General features: G+C 36.2%; 1 long non-coding RNA gene across 3 annotated transcripts in view; it reads right to left on the bottom strand.

Moving 5' to 3' along the window:
- LOC106506936 overlaps positions 1–12,624 on the bottom strand; it is a 120,981-nt gene extending 108,357 nt beyond the window's left edge. For all 3 annotated transcript variants that reach the window (XR_002340699.1, XR_002340700.1, XR_002340701.1), the window contains exon 1: positions 12,546–12,624. This is a non-coding gene — a long non-coding RNA (uncharacterized LOC106506936). The remainder of the gene's footprint in view (positions 1–12,545) is intronic.

Raw genomic sequence — 12,907 nt, 5'->3', positions numbered from 1 at the left:
ATTCCAATTTCATCCCTTCCAGAACTGTGACCCAACTAGCCAGGACATTTTCCATCACCCAGGAGTCCATCTATATCCATTCTTAAAGCTCTATCTCATTTCCTGTGAAGGAAATGAGCAAGTGAACTCTTCACAATCTACCACTTGGAAGGCTTCTTTTCACCACTGCACTTTACAGCTATCCTTAGGACTACACCTAAATAGCTCTCCAGCAAAGCAGCAGTGTAGTTTCATGTTGACTCATCTGTGAATCAAGACCAAAATTCTTCCTTATTCATCATTAGATTGTACTGGATTCACCAAAGGAATAAGTTTAGAAGAGGAATTTGTGCAATACAATTAAGTGGTATGAGAGTCTGCAATATGCTCACATGATTTACTTTTAGATATGCTGTGTCTGTTCCTAGCCCTTAACATAGTGTTCAGTTTTTGTACCTGTCATAATTTAACAATCACTGAGTTTGTTAACAGCCATATAATTATGGAAAGATCCATTTGTACCATGTACCATCATATAGCATAGATTAGAGGAACTGCTAAAACCTAAAAGAAATGCTATCATCATGTACTATTATGAAGTCAAACAGTCCTTGATATCAAAACCTGCTAAAGGCATCAAGATAACTGCACATTGAGATCACTCATCAATACAGACAAAATATCTTAAATATTAGGAGAGAATTTAGTAGTAATTTACTAAGAAATAAAATATCACATATAAACAATGCAAGGTTGGTTTCATGTTTATCTCTAACACCATACACAAAAGTAACCTCAAAAATGGATTAAAGACCTCAACATAAGGCCAGATACTATAAAACTCAAAAGGAAAACAGAACACTCCTTGACATAAATCTCAGCAGTATCTTTTTGATCCACCTCCTAGAGTAATGAAAATAAAAACAATAAACAAATGAGAACTAATCAAACTTCTAAGCTTTTTCACAGCCAAGGAAACCATAAACAAAATGAAAACACAACCCACAGAACAGGAGAAAAATCTTTGCAAATGTAGTGACTGACAATGGATTAATCTCCAAAATATAGTAACAGTTCATACAGTTCCTTACAAAAAAAAAAAAAATCCAAAAACCAAAAAACAAATAACCCAATCAAAAAATGGGCAGAAGATCTAGACGTTTCTCCAAAGAAGACATGCGATGGCCAACAGGCACATGAAAAGATGCTTAACATCACTGATTATTAGAGAAATGCAAATCCAAACTACAACAGGTATCACATCACACCAGTCAGAATGACCATCATCAAAAGTTCATAAACAATAAATGCTGGAGAGTGTGTGAAGAGAGGGGAACCCTCCTACACTGTTGATGAGAATGTCAATTAGTACAACTACTACGGAGAACAGTATGGAGGTTCGTTAGAAAACTAAAAATACAACTACCATATGATCCAGCAATTCCACTCCTGGGCATGTATCCAGAGAAAACCTTAATTTGAACTGATACATGCACCCCAATGTTCATAGTGGGATGATTTACAATAGCCGAGATATGCAAACAACCCAAGGGCGGCCCATGAATAGATGATTAGTTTAAGATGATACACACACATGGGCTTATTATTCAGTGATAAAAAAGAATTACATACTGCCATTTGCAACAACACTGATGAACTCGGAGGATATTATGCCAAGTGAAATAAATGAGGCAGAGAAAGACAAATACTGTATGTTATCACTTATATGTGGAATCTGAAATGCATAAATGCATCTACATACAAGACAAATAAAACTCACCAATATAGTAAACAAACATATGGTTACCAAAGGGGAAAGGGAAGGTAAGAAGCTGAGTATGGAATTAACAGATATTAACTATTATAGCTATAAACTCTGATTGACTATTTAACACTAAGAACTATGTTCAGTATATAGTAGAAAATAATCTGAAAAAAAAGATACAACTTAATGACTGCTGTACACATGCAACTAACAATATTGTAAATCAGCTATACCTCTTTAAAAAAAAATCAACATCATTAGTCATTAGGAAAGCAAAAATCTAAAACCCACTGTGAGATTCCATTACAGTCTCTCAGCAGACAAAGTGTTGGTTTGGTTTGGAGCAATCGCAATTTTCATACTTTACTTGAGACAACCACTTTTGTAGGACAATTTGATAGTTTCTTTTAACGTTAAAAATATACTGCCATATAACTCAGCCATTCTATTCCCACTTACTTATCCAATAAAAATGAAATCATGTGTCAAAATACCTTTGAACATATTCTCAGCACCCCTATTCTTAATATCCTCAATCTGGAAGCAAATCTCATGTCAGTCAGATATACAGACTATGACATAAAATGAAAAAAATCACACAGCAATTTAAAAAAATGCACTACTGATACAACATGAATGGATTTCAAAAACAGGTGGTTTTTTTTTTTTTTGGATAAAAGTCGAGTATTCCCATCCACATGCACAAACAAAAATTTAAACCATCTAATTTCTTTTATTTATGTCTTACAAAAGGGAAAAATTAACTTACAGTTAAAGAAATCAGAGTAGATATTATCTGGGTCAAGATATAGGAAGGGTTGACTACGGAACATGGGTAAAATTTCTGGAATAATGGAAAACTTCTATACTTTTATTAAAATGCTAGTCAAAAGGTACATAATTTTTGAAACTTCTTAAACTGTACCCTTAAAGTGGGTACATATATTGTATGTGAATTTTGAGTTTATTTTGTAAAATAATTGGATAATCATCCTTCAGGTACAGTAATACTCAACATCACTTTCAAAAGCACAAATGTTGGAAAAGGAAGTATGTTCTATTAGTTTGCTAAGGCTGCTGTAACAAAGCACCATGAACTCAGTGTCTTACTTAAATGACAGAAATTTATTGCCTCATAGTTCTGGAAGCTCCAAGTCTGAGATCAAGGTCTCAGTAAGGGCATGCTCCCTCTGAAAGTGCTAGAGGAACACTCTGTTCCAGTTCCCCATTCTGCTTCTGGTTCTTTCCTGGCTTGTGGTAGGTTAACTCTCATCTTCTCAAGGTGTACATGCCTGTCTGTCTTCACATGGCTTTCCCTTTGTAAGGATACCCGTCATATTGGATTAGGATTTCCATAGCCAGGCAAAATCATTCCTTTCTATTCTATCAGTCAATGGTATAGAAATTGTCTTCCTTTACAGCTATCATTGGGTTTTAGTGGAGGAAATCAAGTCAGTATGGCAATGGCAGGATCCCCTATGTTGTCCAGCCCTACCCTTGCCACTTGTTGATAGTACATCATTTTTGTTCGGACCTATTAAATGGTTTTTTTATGAAATCTGTTCTCTAAGCCAACATTAAAGAGAATGAAGGGTAGTCTTGCAAACTCTTGAAGCAGTAATATAATCAATTAAAGAAGTAAGATCATGTTACAACTCCAGGGAAAGACATAATCAGAACAGATGGCTAACTTACTTAATTGATTCTTGGTCCCTGACTAGTGTGGGCTCCACGGCTAAGAGAATAGAAGAACGGAGTTACATTGAAGCCACATCGTTAAGGGGCAGTAAGAACTTCTTGGGAATTTCCAAGCAATGAGTAAGTTTTATTAATGCTTTTCATCAACTCACTAGCTGCTGAAGTTATTAAGAACCCTGCAGGGAACATTCCATAAAGAGAGTACCTTGAGGAGTTTGTCTTCAAGCAGATGGTAGTAGTTCTGGTATCATATGTTGGTTTTAATGTTTCATGATTTTATCCAAAATGTTAAACATTAAGTATTAAAACAGGTGTCTAACTTAAAGCTTTATGGGCAGGCCTTGTTTCACTGCATTTTGTTTTATTATGCTTCACAGATCCTTTCTTTAAAATGGTTTTTTTTCATCATAGCTGGTTTACAGTGTTCTGTCAAGTTTCTACTGTACAGAAAAGTGACCCAGTCACACATACATATTCTTTTTCTCACATTATCATGCTCCACCATAAGTGACTAGATACAGTTCCCAGTGCTATACAGCAGGATCTCATTGCATATCCACTCCAGATGCAATAGTTTGCATCTATTAATCCCAGACTCCCAATCCATCCCACTCCTCCCTCAGCAACCACAAGCCTGTTCTCCGAGTTCATGAGTTTATTTTCTGAGGAAAGGTTCATTTGTGTCACATATTTGATTCCAGATATAAGTGATATCATATGGTATTTGTCTTTCTCTTTCTGACATACTTCACTTAGCATGAGAGTCTCTAGTTCCATCCATGTTGCCACAGATGGCATTATGTCGTCCTCTTTTATGGCTGAGTAGTATTCCATTGTGTATATATATACACACACACACACCACATCTTCCTAATCCAATCATCTGTCAATGGACATTTGGGTTGTTTCCATGTCTTGGCTATTGTGATAGTTCTTCAGTGAACATACAGGTACATGTGTCTTTTTTAAGGAAAGTTTTGTCCAGGTATATGCCCAAGAATGAGATTGCTAGGTCATATGGTAGTTCTATATTTAGTTTTCTGAGGTTACCTCCATACTGTTTTCCAGAGTGGTTGTACCAATTTACATTCCCACCAACAGTACAGGAAGGTTCCCTTTTCTCCACACCCCCTCCAGCACTTTTTATTTGTGGACTTATGAATGATGGCCATTCTGACGGGTGTGAGGTGGTACCTCATAGTAGTTTTGATGTGCATTCCTCTAATAATCAGTGATGTTGAGCATTTTTTCATGTGCTTGTTGGCCATCTGTTTATCTTCTTTGAAGAAATGTCTATTCAGGTCTTTGCCCATTTTTCCATTGGATTGTTGGCTTTTTTGCTGTTGAGTTGTGTAAATTGTTTTATATTCTAGAGATTAAGCCCTCGTCCATTGCATCATTTGAAACTATTTTATCCCATTCTCTAAGTTGTCATTTTGTTCTTTTTTTTTATGGTTTCCTTTGTGATGCAAAACTTGTCAGTTTGATTAGGTCTCATTGGTTTATTTTTGCTCTTATTTCTGTTGCCTTTGGAAACTGAACTGAGAAAACATTTCTAAGGTTGTTATCAGAAAACACAGTACCTTTTTTGTTGTTTTTTTAAACAAATTGAAGGTTTATGATAACGCTGCATTATCATAATAGTTAGCATTGTTTAGTAATATAGTACTTTTTAAAGTATGTGCATTTTAAATACATAGTTCTGCACACTTAATAAATGATCATATAGTGTAAACTTAACTTATGTAAATTGGGAAACCAAAACAAAAATTGTGTGACGTGATTCCTTTTATTGCTGAGCTCTGGAACTTAACTCGCATTACCTTTAAGATCTTAGGGACTAGAAAAACAAACATCAGCAAGTCCTGGCAACACAATATCCATCATGTGAGGACATGGCAAAAAATATTCCTGTCAATGAACCAGGAAGAAGCCATTACCAGACACCAAATTTCTTAGTGCCTTGATATTGGACTTCTCAGCCTTTTAGAAATTTTGAGACATAACCATTCTATGGCATTTTTGTTTTAGAAGTCCAAATGTACAAGAACACTATATTAGTCTAGTATATTATTCTTAAATCAGAGATATTGATTAAAATCTTGCTTTTATCATTTTGTACCCGTGTAACTTTGGGTCTCAGTTCCTCTATCTAAAAGATGGAGATAAAAGTGGTACCTCCCTATGTGTCTTCTGAGGATTAAAAGGTGACACTTTGGTATTATTTCACCTGATATAATCACCTCCCCACCTTTTTTTTTTTTTTTTGAAATCTATTATATACAGAATTACTCAGAATTTTTTTCCTTCTTTTGATCCTAGCCATTGAGGTACTAGTGAAATTCATGGATGAGTACTTCATCTAGTGTGTACTTTCTCTATCATAACTACCTGTATCACGATTTTTCCAACCACTCAAATAGATAGATTTGACTTTCAATGAAATAACTTAGTCAATGTGAAGTTTTTCAAAATACATCTTCTGTGTATTGAGGACCATCAGTGGCACAGGAAGTAAGGACAGGTAAGTGATGTTGTATCTCAGCCCAAGGATCTTACCATGCACTGAGGGAGATGGGAATGTATGAGGTAAACAGGAACACAGAGGAGGAAGGCTAACTCTTTTGGAGGACAATGAGAAAACTTTCCAGGAGTTCCTATCATGGCTCAGTGGTTAACGAATCCGACTAAGAGCTATGAGGTTGCGGGTTCGGTCCCTGGCCTTGCTCAGTGGGTTCACTATCCGGCATTGTCACGAGCTGTGGCGTAGGTTGCAGACGCGGCTGGGATCCTGAATTGCTTCGCCTCTGGCGTAGGCCAGCGGCTGCAGCTCCGATTCAAGCCCTAGCCTGGGAACCTCCCTATGCCATGACAGCGGCCCAAGAAATGGCAAAAAGACAAAAAAGAAAAAAGAAAAAAAAAAGAAAACTGTCCATTGAGGAGGTGAAGATTGAGCCGAGTTTAAAGTTCCAATTCATAAGTCATTAGGAAGACAGGATAAAGGACATTTATGGCAGTGGGAACTGGATTTGCAAAATCATGGTGGTGTTTGAAGGAATGGAGGTTTGAAAGAACTAAAAGCAGTGTGGTATTTATAGAGAAAGATTTTTGAAGATGGATGGGGGAGGTGAAAGCAAGAAAAGTAGGTCTAAAAGACAGTGTGTCTTGATAAACAACTAAAGGCATTTGCCTTAATCATCTTCTGTATGAACAACCCATGGTCTCAGGCTAAGTATTCAATGGCAAAAACCTGAACATGCAATGAAAGAAAGCAACAACATATACTGAGCACCTATTATGTGCCAGTCTCAAGACTAAGGACTTCTCACATAGGGTCATATTTAACTGACATAAAATTAATCAAGAATTCCATCCTCTTTCACAGTGCCGCAGATAAACTCCCAAGCAAAGCTTCTGGGGGAAACAATAAAGGAAAAGGGAATTGTGTTTATTAGCCTCTGTTGATGATACTTGAGCTGTTTAAGAATATCAAATCCAGTATAGTAGAACTAGCACCTGGTAAAAATTTAAGAGCTTGTGCCCTGCACTGTTTTGCACTGAGTAAGTCAACTTCCCTTGACATATTACCACTGTAAAACATGAAGGGATGGACCAGGGGATGTCTGGCATCACTTCCTGAAAGAAATTTTTTAGCTCTATTAAGAAAAAAAGAGAAGACTCAAATTAATCAAGTCAAAAATCAAAGAGGAAATGTTACAACTGAAAGTACAGAAATAAAAAGGATCATGAGACTATTACAAATCATTACAGACCAAAAAACTGGACTTAGAAGAAATGTTTACGTCACAGAAATGTATCAACTGCCAAGACTGAATCGTGAATAGAAATTTTGACTAAACCTGTAACTAACAGAGGTTGAATCAGTAATTAAAAACCCCTCAACAAAAGCAGCTCAGCATCATACGGCTTCACTGGCAAAACTTGCCTAACATTTCAATAGGCATTAACAACAACAGTTAATAAAACTGGACTGTATACTTGAAATTCACTAAGAGAGTAGATATTAAGTGTCTTCACGACTCCTCCCCGCAAAAAACAACCTAGTAAGTTAACTATGTGCATCAATGGGTGTGATTAACTTGATTGTGGTAACCATTTCACAATGCACATGTTTATCAAATTATTGTGTTGTACACCTTAAATATACAATTTATTGAAGCATAATTGACAAAAATTATATAAAGCTAGAGAAGAGTTAATGCCAACCCTTTTCAAAATTTTAGAAAAGCTGAAGAAGGAATACTTCCAAACTCATTTCATGAAGCCGGAATCACCCTAATTCCAAAATCAGACCAAGAAAAATGAATTATAGGTCAATATTCCTGATGAATTTAGATGCAGAAATTATCAACAAAATACTAGCAAATTGAATTCAACAGCACATTAAAAGGATCATGCACCCTAACAAAGGGAGGTTTATCCCTGGGATGAAAATGATTCAACATATGAAAAAAATAAATAGATCAGTAAACATGATAGACCACATTTCATAATGATAAAAGTCACATGATAAAAATCTAAATAGATACAGAAAAATAATAAAATTTGACACCTTTTATGGAAAAAATGAGGTATAGAAGGATATTACCTCAACATAATAGAAGTCTTAAGTGAAAAGCCCACAGCCAATACCATACTCGGTGATAAGTTTTTCCTGTAAAATTTGGAGCAAGGCAAGGATGCTCTCTCTAATCACTTCTATTCATCACAGTGCTTCAGTCCTAGCCAGAGAAATTAGGCAATGAAGAGAAATAAATGACATCCAAATTAAAAATGAAAGAAATAAAAATGTCATGGTTTGCAGATGGTATTATCATAACAAAAACCTCAAAACTATATAAAAAACTATTAGAACTGAAAAAAGAATTCAAAGAAGTTATAGGATACAAAATCAAAACACAACAGTCAATTGTGTTTTAATACACTAAAAACCAACTATCTGTAAAGCAAATTAGGAAAACAATCCTACTTATAGTAGTATCAAAATAAAATACCTAATAATAAAATTAAAGAAGTGAAGGACCTGGGGCACTGAAAACTAACACTGTTGAAAAAAATTAAATGACACAAAGACATCCTGTGTTCATAGATTTAAAGACTTAATATTGGTAATATATCCATACTATCCAATGTGATTTATAGATTGAACATAATACTTGATTATAGATTCAATCCACTATGTATCAATACCCCAATGGCATTTTTCTCACAATAGAAAAAAGGCAAAATTCATATGGAATAGCCAAAACAAATCCTGAAAACTATGACTCAAGCTTGAGGCATTACATTCCTGATTTCTATATATGTTACAATGCTATAGTAATCACACCAGGTATATTACTGGCATAAAGATATATAGCTATATATATGTATCTATAACTCAATGGAATAGAATAGAGAGCCTAGAAAAAAACTCCTGTATATATGGTCAACTGATCTTTGACAAGTGTGCCAAAAAGACAGAGTGGGTTAAGACTAGTCTCCTAAAGCTATGATACCTATGATAATATTATAATTACTTATGTATATGCAAATAAATAAAATTGAAACCTTCACTTATACCATATACACAAAAAAATCAACTCAGAATGGATTAGAGACTTCTATTTAAGATGTGAAACTATAGAACTTAGAGGAAAACAAAGGGGAAAATATTCACGATATAGATCTTCACAATGATTTCATGGATAGAACACTAAAAGCACAGGCAGCAAAAGCCAAAATAGACAAGATGGATTACATCAAACTGAAAAGCTCCTGCATGGCCAATCAAAAACAATAGAATGAAAGACCAACTTAACAAATGGGACAAAATATTTGCAAACCATATATCCAATAAAGGGTCGATTTTCAAAATGTCTAAGAACTACTGTAACTCAGTAGCAAAAACCAATTATTAACCTAATTTTAAAATGGGCTAAGAATCTAAATAGACATTTCTCCCAAGAAAACACACAAATGACCGACATGTATACGAAAAGATGCTTGGAGTTCCTGTTGTGGCTCAGTGGTAAAGAACCCTACTAGTGTCCATGAGGACAGGGGTTTGATCCCTGATCTCACTCAGTGGGTCAGGAATCCAGCATTGCCATAAGCTGTGGTGTAGGTCACAGACATGGCTTGGACCCTCTGTTGCTGTGGCTGTGGTATAGGCCGATAGCTATGGCTCAGATTCATCCCCTAGCCTGGGAACCTCCATATCCTGCGGGTGTGGCCCTAAAAGACAAGAACAAAAACAAACAAAAAAAGAAACAAAGAAAAGATGCTTGACCTAAGGAAAATATGAATCCAAATCACAATGGGATATTACCTCACACCTGTTAGGATGGCTAATATCAAAAGAACAAAATACAGCAAATATTGGTGAGGTTGTGAATCACTTGGAACACTTTTATACTCATGATTGGAATTCAAAATTGCGCAGTGACTTTTGCAAGTAGTATTGAGGTTCCTCAGAAAGTTAAAACTACAAAAATCATTATTACCCAGCCATCCCTCTTCTGGGTATTTATCCATAGTAATTGAAATCAGGATCTGAAGAGCTATTAGTACCCCCATTTTCATTCTGGCCTACGTACCATAGCCAAAACGTACCAACTTACATGTCCATATATAACTGAATGGATAAAGAACATGTGGTATATACAAACAATAGACTATCATTCAGCCTTTAAGACAAAGGAAATTATGCAACATGTGACAACATGGATGAACCTGGAGGGCAATTACGCTAAGTGAAACAAACCAGTCACAGAAAGACAAATGCTTCATGATTCCACATATGAGGGATGGAAAATAGCCAAACCCATGGAAGTAAACCACTGAATTTTGGTTTCCAGGGGCTAAGGGGAGGGGTAAATGGGGCATTGTCAATCAACAATTTTAAGGTTTTAATTATGCAAGACATAATTTGTAGAGATCTGCTGAACAATATTGTGCCTATGGATTATGACAGTATTTTATACTTAAAAATTCAAGTGTTCTTAAGTTCTAAATCTTAAATGTTAAGTATTCTAACCACAATAAAATAAACAATACTTTAAAAAACACATCTTGCTGGCACCTTGATTTTGGACTGTTAGACTCAAAAATTCTGAGAAAAATCAATTTCTGGTGTTTAAGCCATCTGGTCTGATCTTTTGTTGGGGCAGCCTGAATTGATCAATACACCAGGGAAATCACTGCTTTGTTGTTCCTCAAGTCCTAAGCCATCCTACCATCTCTGCCTGTCAGAGTCTTCCTGTCCTTTTTTTAAATGATGCTAGGTTTAGGGCTTTTCATTTCAAGACTGAGGACATACCAGAAAGGGGACTCCTTCATCTTGGCTAGAATTGGAATCTTCTGCTCTGTTCTTCAAATTCCAACAATTAAAGGTCACCAGGCAGAAGTATGGGATAACGACATTAGGTAAAACCTTTCTAATTGATAAGGATCAAATGAAATAGGCATATCTCAGCTATGTGCCAGGATTAGCTATGTCTTTTGTGACCCTCCTGTTCATAATACTGAATGCTCAGCATGAATGGGAATAAAGTAAGCATCAGATTTAGTTCCCACTTAACTATTCTTCTCTCAAATTTTCTAAATAAGAATACCCAACTAAAGACTCCAACGAGTTCAAACACCTAGACTTGCTCCTTTGCTAGTCCATGCTCCCCTGAGGGTTAAAGTTGCTTTACAGCATGTAAACATTCATGTGTGCCTTTGTTATAAATTTACATGGTTGCAGCATTGCAAGCCTTGCATATGCCTATTGTGAAGCTTAATTCCAGCCTATTCTCGTCATTATCTACAAGGATTAAATAATAATTTAAGTATCTCCTTTATCCACAAGACACTTTAAATCTGTAAATTATAGACCATTACGGGATGGAAGGTGCTTCCTATGGATCTTTAAGGATTTACTTTTTTCTCAGGCCGGGATGCTGTATTCTCTGAACTTGGAGGTCACAGAACCTTGACGCTTTCCTTGTCTCCATTAAAAGTTCTTTAATAGTGACTGCAAGAGTGAAGAGTAACCCTAAGAGCTGCTCCCACTCCTAGATCCCAGAAATATTACCATCAGCTGTGGGGTTGCAGGATTTAATAACAAAGGAAGCTCCATCACATTGCAGAAAACATGATTCCCAACGTGCTTCCCAACGTGGCTCTCGCTTACATGCTTATTTTCCTCATTACTTTGCTATTATTTTTAAATGCTCATCCTCAGTAGTATTGGGCAATTAACTATGGAGCTTCATAGAGGTTACTCGTAACCCCTGACGCCCCCTCGAATTCATGTAATCTCTACCCTCTCTAAAGATAATTCAAGTAGACAAAGCTTCATGACTCTAGGGATTTTTAAGATCTTTTTGTGAACCAGAGGAGAGTAGTTGGATTGTGTGAACACCTGCCATGATTTGGTGCTTAAAAGTCCTTTAGCAACACTTTTTAGCTTCACAATTGTTCTTTTGTAGAAATAGTTACAGTTAAGAGCATATGTGTTAGTTTCTTAAATGTGTTAGAGAAAGTTTGAGTCCCTCCTCTACAAACAGAATGCAAAGCTGTAAAAACGTAATTACCCCGTTGTTTATACTTACTAATAACTCAAACACCATTGACTATTATAATGAAAAACATGAAATAGTTTCTATTTATGAAACAATATTTACATTTTCAAACTGTATCTGGAAGTGAACTCTTCCACCTATACACAAAGAACTCATTAATTTATGAATGTTTAATTATTACTTGTTTGCATAGTTAACCAAGGCTCATAATTTCCAAGCTCTACAGAGCAGTTTCCCAGCAATCACCTTTTCTCATCTACTTTGGGTGTATCAGAATTATCCTGAGAAGCCCAACTAACCCAGGAAATCAGAATACCCAGACTTCATTGAGAGATGAAGAAATATGCTCAAAGAAAGTAAGTGGCTACTCCAAGTTATCCTATTTCTTAACTGCTGGACTGTTGGTTTCAAAGCCTGGGCATTCCATTGGTAAAATCTGAAACTGGCCGGCATAGAAAGACCAAGGAGAAACCAAAAAAGAGAAAAGCCACTCAGATCTACATGTTAACAGATTTAAAAACAAAGGAACTTACATGTGAAGGTTTCTCCAGCAGCCACAAGAACATGTCCGGACTGGCGCGGGAGCCTCCTAACAGTTTATATAGAGTATTTAACGAGGTTGCATCACGTATATGCCCAGATGGCTTCAATAACATTATCATCTGAGGCTGCGTCCATGAAGAAGCAACTAGGGGCGGAGGGTACGGAGCCTCTGATTGCCCAAGCCCAGCCTCCCACACAGACCAATACTATTTTCATCACATTAATGATTTTCACATTTCAGTGGTATATCAGAATCACCCGGTGGGCATGTGAAACCACAGATAGCTGGGAAACACCCTCAGAGTTTCTCATTCCGTTTACCTGAGGCGGGCCCCACGCAGATTCATTTCAA

This window comes from Sus scrofa, chromosome X (genome assembly GCF_000003025.6).
Source record: "Sus scrofa isolate TJ Tabasco breed Duroc chromosome X, Sscrofa11.1, whole genome shotgun sequence".
In the NCBI taxonomy this organism is placed as follows: Eukaryota; Metazoa; Chordata; class Mammalia; order Artiodactyla; family Suidae; genus Sus; species Sus scrofa.
The sequence above is the reverse complement of the archived record's forward strand: the minus strand, read 5'-3'. Positions and strand labels throughout refer to the sequence as shown.